The following is a 6,000-nucleotide window of genomic DNA, read 5'->3' on the forward strand; positions in this document are numbered from 1 at the left end:
CATCACCAGGTTGCCTTCATCCCCAAAGTTCAAGGGTGATCCCACTCTGTGCATCAGCCCCACGGTGGGGACCCCATCAGCACCCTGTCACACTGCAATTGCAATGGGCTTCTGCTTTCCCGGCCAGTCCTGACCCTGGCCACAAGGCTTGGCCTCTCTTCTTTCTGTGGCCATCGCCTTGGCTCCCACTCCCAAATGGCTGGGCTGAGTGCTCCTGAGCAGCTGTCCCATTCCCTCCCGTGGTGGGTTTGGGCTGTGTTTGGACCCCCCGTGCCAGGGCCGGCAGTGGGTCACGCTCCATCTGCCTCCCCAGCCCAGACCGGCACACTCGCATCAGCTCCTCGCAAGTTCTCCAGGGGCTGCCTGAGATTTTAACGTGTCAGAGGACAGACAGGACCCCAAAAGGGTCATGTCCCTCCCGAATGGATCAGCTTTTAAATGCAGATAAATGCAGATTAGTTTAAAATCCAGCTAAAAGCAGCAAATGCAATTCTCCCCTTCCACAGGTGCATGGTGACCCCGGGGCTGAGCTGCCGTGATGCAGAGAGGCACTGGGAGTGAATTTCGAGCCAGGGGACAAAGCTGTCCCTGTCAAAGCCAGGGATGGGGACACTGGCAAGCAGGACACAGGCTCAGTGACCAGTCCCATGTGCATTTTGGCCTCCCAAATACACACCTCCAGCAGATGGTTGCTGCCTCCCACATGCTGGGGCAGCTCACAGAATAACTAACTAGTCTTTACCACAGAAATAAATGGCCACAGCTTTATTAAATCAATATTAATTCATAATCTTTAACAGACAATTATAGTTATCTCGCACACAAAACTACCCACCTCTTCAAATCTCTGATCTGACAGGGTTATAATTAGCTTATTACTGGCCATACATCTGCTAATAACTTTTCCCTCAGCCCTGTGAAGTGAATTAAGGAGCGCTAATAAACCATGGCTGTTAATCCATTTATATGTCTTATGCTTTTGTCTAGGCACCGAATTTAAAGATACATAAAAAGGGGTTTTCTCCTTTCTTTCCTCCAAGGTCTGACTACGCTGCAGCCCTTGGCTGCTGGGTGTGGGCAAGGTGGTCTTTTTGATGTCCTGGCAGATGCCATCCCCACCGGGAGCAGGGTGCAACAGGAAACTTGGGAAAGCACTTTACAAGCTGAAAACCCTCAGAGTATTTGAGAGCAGGAATATTTTCCCCAACGCTTTCTTATTCTCAGCCTCAGTGCCAATGCCTGGCATGAGGCAGAGGGTATTTGGGGAAGGCCCACTGGCGAGACTGCGAACCCCAAAAATCCCCCATGGGAGGGAATAACGGGCAGGCAGACAGGGAAGAGGGGCTGGCTTTGGGCAGCACTCCCAGCGCTGCCCGCTCTGCTCTGGCTCCACACGGCAGAGCGTTGCCAGTGCGGGTCATTAGCAATAATGAAAGTGAGATCAGACGCGGTCGGGGGTGGAGGGAAACGTTGATCTCAAATGATGGCCGCTAATAAGGGACAGCGGAGAGGCACCGTGTGATGTGGCGAGATAAAAGCAGATGGCTGGCTGCTGCTTCTAATTATAGGACCCTGCTAACGAAGAGGGCGCTGATTAGACTGACATTGTCCTAGGACATGCATTTCTAGAAGGATCTGGCACTAGGGCGCAGGGTTTGGGGGTGGTGTGATGGGGATCCCCACTGCCTGCCAACACCTGTCCCAAAACCTTCTTCTGCCCCACCACCCATACCCCCAAGTGAAGTTTGCTCCCACCATGGAAGCAGTCAGGTCAGGGGCTGCAGGGATGTCAGTGAGGAGCCAGCAGTGATGTCCCCATGCGTTCAGGCAGCGGCGGGTGGGAAAGCCCTGAAATCCACCACCAGCCCAAGAGGCTCTGAGTTCCAAGCCCCTGAAGACGGAAGGAAGCTCCTTTTTGAGTAAGAAATGTGGTTGAATTCACTCATGGGTGAATAATTTATGATGCTTACTGTAATGAGACAAAAAAACCATTCAGTTCTGGTTTCATCATATTTTTGGCTATGAGTAAACCAGTAGAAAATGATGAGGGCTTCCCACAGCAAAGCTAAACCCCTGAGACTGGAACTGGTAGCCAGGCCGCTTCTAACCAGTGAGTTGATCTTATGCATATTTTTGGTTGTGTTGGCACTTCTCCTCCTCCATGGAAGAGATCTGAAGCGTATTTGTAATGACAGCTCTGTCTCTTTCTCAGCTGAGCCCAGCTGGGGATGCAGGAGCCTCCCCGGTGGCAGAAAGGAGGACACTCAGCAGCCTGCCTGGCTTGGTGGCAATGCCCTGACACCCACCCACACGGGACAGCCACTTCCTGAGGGGCTCGGGTACCCCTGCACCAGTGCTCCAACCCCACAGCATCACTCTGCACCTTTTCCCCTGCTCCCACAGTGGTGTTTGGGGAACTGAGGAGGCTCTGGAGCAGTAACTCCCATGGGAGGGGATAACTCACTGGCGCAGGATCCCAAAGGAAGATTCCCCATGCTTCGAGCCCCTAGTCCTGCAGGGATGGCAGGGTTTTCTTTGCCAAAAAGAGCTGAGCCGAAGTCAGATCCCCTTCTCAGCCCTCCAACGCTACCCTTGCAAAACTGCTTCCCTACTTTGGATATGCTGCAATATGCAAGAATTGGGAAATTTTGTTTCTGGAGGTTTTTCATTTTAAGACATCTGGTATTTTCTGGAACTGGGAAAAAACATATTTCCCTCTTTTGTAGTCACTTAAACTCCAGCGAGAGCCCGGCGTTGGGATGAAGCAGCATCTTTTAACAAAAGACTTAGGATGGGCAGCCCAAGGAGGAGCCAGAAAAAATGAGGTAGAAATTTTGCCAGACAGGATGTGGACGGAGAGGCTGGAGAGCAACTGGCTGAAATTTGGCAAAATCTTAAAAAAACCCGTCCAAACTCAGCAAAACCAAATGCAAGTCAGTCTCTAAAAGAAATCCAAATACCTTTCAGGCAATGGCTTTTTCTGGGTGAAGCCCACAGGAATGACCCTCATGGCCCTGAACTTGTATTTTCAGTGGGGATGGAAAGAGGTGGAAGAGGCACACGCAGAAGTGGATGAGGTGACACAGGATGGACAAGGGATGGCTGCTCCCACCTAGGAAACCTGTGCTTGTTTAAATTAGAGCAGCTTTTCAGGAGGATCCTGTAGCTGAGTTATGGGCATCTTCCCATAACATGGGAAGGACAAGGAGCCCAGCAAGCGCCTGCGAATTCCCTGCAGGATGACTGCAGGAATTTCAAGCCCTGCTTAGAGACATGAAGCAGTTGCCAGGGCACCCAACCTTTTGACATCTTAATGAGCCAAGAGTTCAAAAGGATTTTTTTTCTTTTTCCCCCTCCCTTCTCAGAGAATTCAACTTTTCATCTCCCTCCTCCCAAGTACGAGACAGCCAAACAGGGGATGACAAATGAGCGTCTCGCTCCACCTGAGGAGTTCAAGCTGCAATCATACAGCTCCTTGCAGCTCCAGAGAGCTGGGAAGTGCCAGCGTGCGGGAGAGGAGATGTAATTAGGTGCGATTCAAGAACAGCTCATCAGCTATATTTAACAGACGGGACGAATCCTCAGAAGCACAGCCCTGCAGAGGAGCCAGGCTGTGGCAGAGCTGTTCTCCCCCAGCCCTGGCTCTCTGGTGCAAGAGCTGTTTGTGTTTCTGCCTGAAGCATTCTTTTTTATTATTATTATTGTTATTATTTTGCAATTTTAAGTTGTAATGGTTGTTGACCCTGTAAACATCCAAGCAGGACTTCTTATACCAGAATCTTTTAGCATGCAGATTTTCCCCCTCACCAGGATTAAAGTTAGTTAGAGGGAGAAGAGCACAATAGCCCCTTTTATCCGAATCTTTCTGCCTGGAACAGATGGAGAGTCCTGCCTGAGTCCCAGTGATGTGCCACAAGGACACGGTAACAGAGGAGACTCTGTGCCTTCTGCTGAGAGAGAGGAAAGGAGCGTGTGAGCGCGCCGGCGCGGGGACACCGAGTGGGATGGGAGCGCCGGCGCCTGGCTCCCACCAGCTCTGCTCCAGCACAGAACCACAGAATCATTTGGGTTGGAAGGGACCTTAAAGGGATCTAGTTCCAACCCCACCACCGTGGGCAGGGATGCTGCTCTCTAGATCGAGTTGCTCAAAGCCTCGTCCAACCTGGCCTTGAGTCGTGCTTCTGGCCAGGGTTAACACAAAGCACCAGGAGGTTTGGGAAGCACCCAGGAGAGCTGCAACGCTGGGCTGTGGGGGTGGCAAGGCTGCTGAGAGTTATGGTGACTCTGACTCTGCTCTCCATCTCAGCCAATGCCATGCTGGGAGCTGCTGCCAGCAGGAAAGGAGCCCTCCCTCAGTGTCTCTGCCAGACCCTGTCCCAAAATAACACCCAAAAATGAGGAACAGAGGAGTTCAGGAACCAAGCACGGCCAGTCAAGGAGCCACGGGAGGCTCTGAATCCATGCTTGCCTATGAAGGCCTCTTAAATACACGAACTGCATTAAAGTATCAGCTTAACTACAGAAATCACTGAAGTAACTGTTCCAGCTCTGTGGAAGTCTATTCATATTCTTCTTCTTAATGAAAGTTATCAAGCAGATGGCAATTTTATGTGTCAAACTTTGGTGGTGCTTCCCAGCCATCACAGGCCAGAAGATGGGACCAGTGATGCTTAACAGCTGCAGGCAGCAAACCATGTTGGTGCACAGCAAAACACCCCCATTTTCTAAAGCAGCTCCCAAGTTCAAGGATATGCTGGCGAAAAGAATTGTCAAAACACACAGGGCAAAGGCCTGTGGGGATGGGTGCTCCACTCCAGCAAGGCTGGAGCTGAAACAGGGGGGTCCATGGAGAGCAGGGCATGCTTCCCTCCTCAGGGGAGGATAAAAGAGCTATTATGGAGATGCAGACTCTGTTCAGGCTCATGCTCGGCTCCTTGCGAGCAGAGGGTAAAGAGCTACTTATGCTGGAGCATAAAAGCTGGGAGACAGCAGAGCGCTATAAATAGGCATATAAACTTTCAACTGACAAGGCTCTGATTCTGTTATTGTAAAAAAAAAAATAAAAAAGAGAGGGAGAAAAAGTGCCTAGGTGGAGCTGACAAAGAGGGAAATACATGCAGAGTACAGGTTTGTTCCCAGGAACGCACTTATAATAAGTCAGATGTAGTTAGAGCTATTACTTTAGCTTCAAATGAATGGAAGGAGAATAAATCTGCCTTTGTGCAAGGCTGCCTGCAAATAGCATCTCCCTCTAGCAAACCTGCAATTGTGTTTGCATGAGACAGTTGTTAGAATAAATGCAATTTAAAAAGAAAAACAGTTCACATCTACGGCAAGGGAAGGCTGGTGGTATGAATGGCAACCAGCAGAGGAGGAGGAAGAAGCACAACAGGCTTCAGCAGCGGGGGGGCAGAGCCTGTGGCACTGCAAGGGGCTCATCTGGGGTGGCTGGAAGGATGGAAACCCTCTGAACAGTTCACCCTCAGTCCCTGGCCCTATCACTACATCTTTACACCGATCACCCCAAACCGCTGAGCTGGTTTCACCCATTTTCTCGCTTTCTGTCCCCGAGGGATGGTGATTAAACACAGGTCTTCTAGGGAAAGGATGAGCCGTGCTGAAGGTGGGGAGGAAGCATCTTGCCCTGCTGCAAGCAGCCACACCATCCCGGCTGTGGGAGCAAACCCTGAGGTTTGTCCTGCATCCGTGAAGCTGGGACACCCCGGGGTTGGCATCCTGGCAGGGTTTATCTTTGTGGGACAATTGAAAAAGAAAAGCACTTCCTTGGACATTTTTGGCTTTGCATCTCCTACTCCTAAATAACTTCCCCAAGGAACTGAAAGTGCTTGCAGGTTATTTTTCTTCTATTTTCAACTACTAAAGTGTTTTTCCTTTCAGAGCACATCACCACCCTGTTCTGACCTCCATCCTTCATGGCTGCAGCAGCTTCAGGGAGGGGACCTGCAGGGTTGGCACCTCTGGGGGCTGCTTGTCACCTCG

This window comes from Corvus moneduloides, chromosome 18, assembly GCF_009650955.1.
Source record: "Corvus moneduloides isolate bCorMon1 chromosome 18, bCorMon1.pri, whole genome shotgun sequence".
NCBI lineage: Eukaryota > Metazoa > Chordata > Aves > Passeriformes > Corvidae > Corvus > Corvus moneduloides.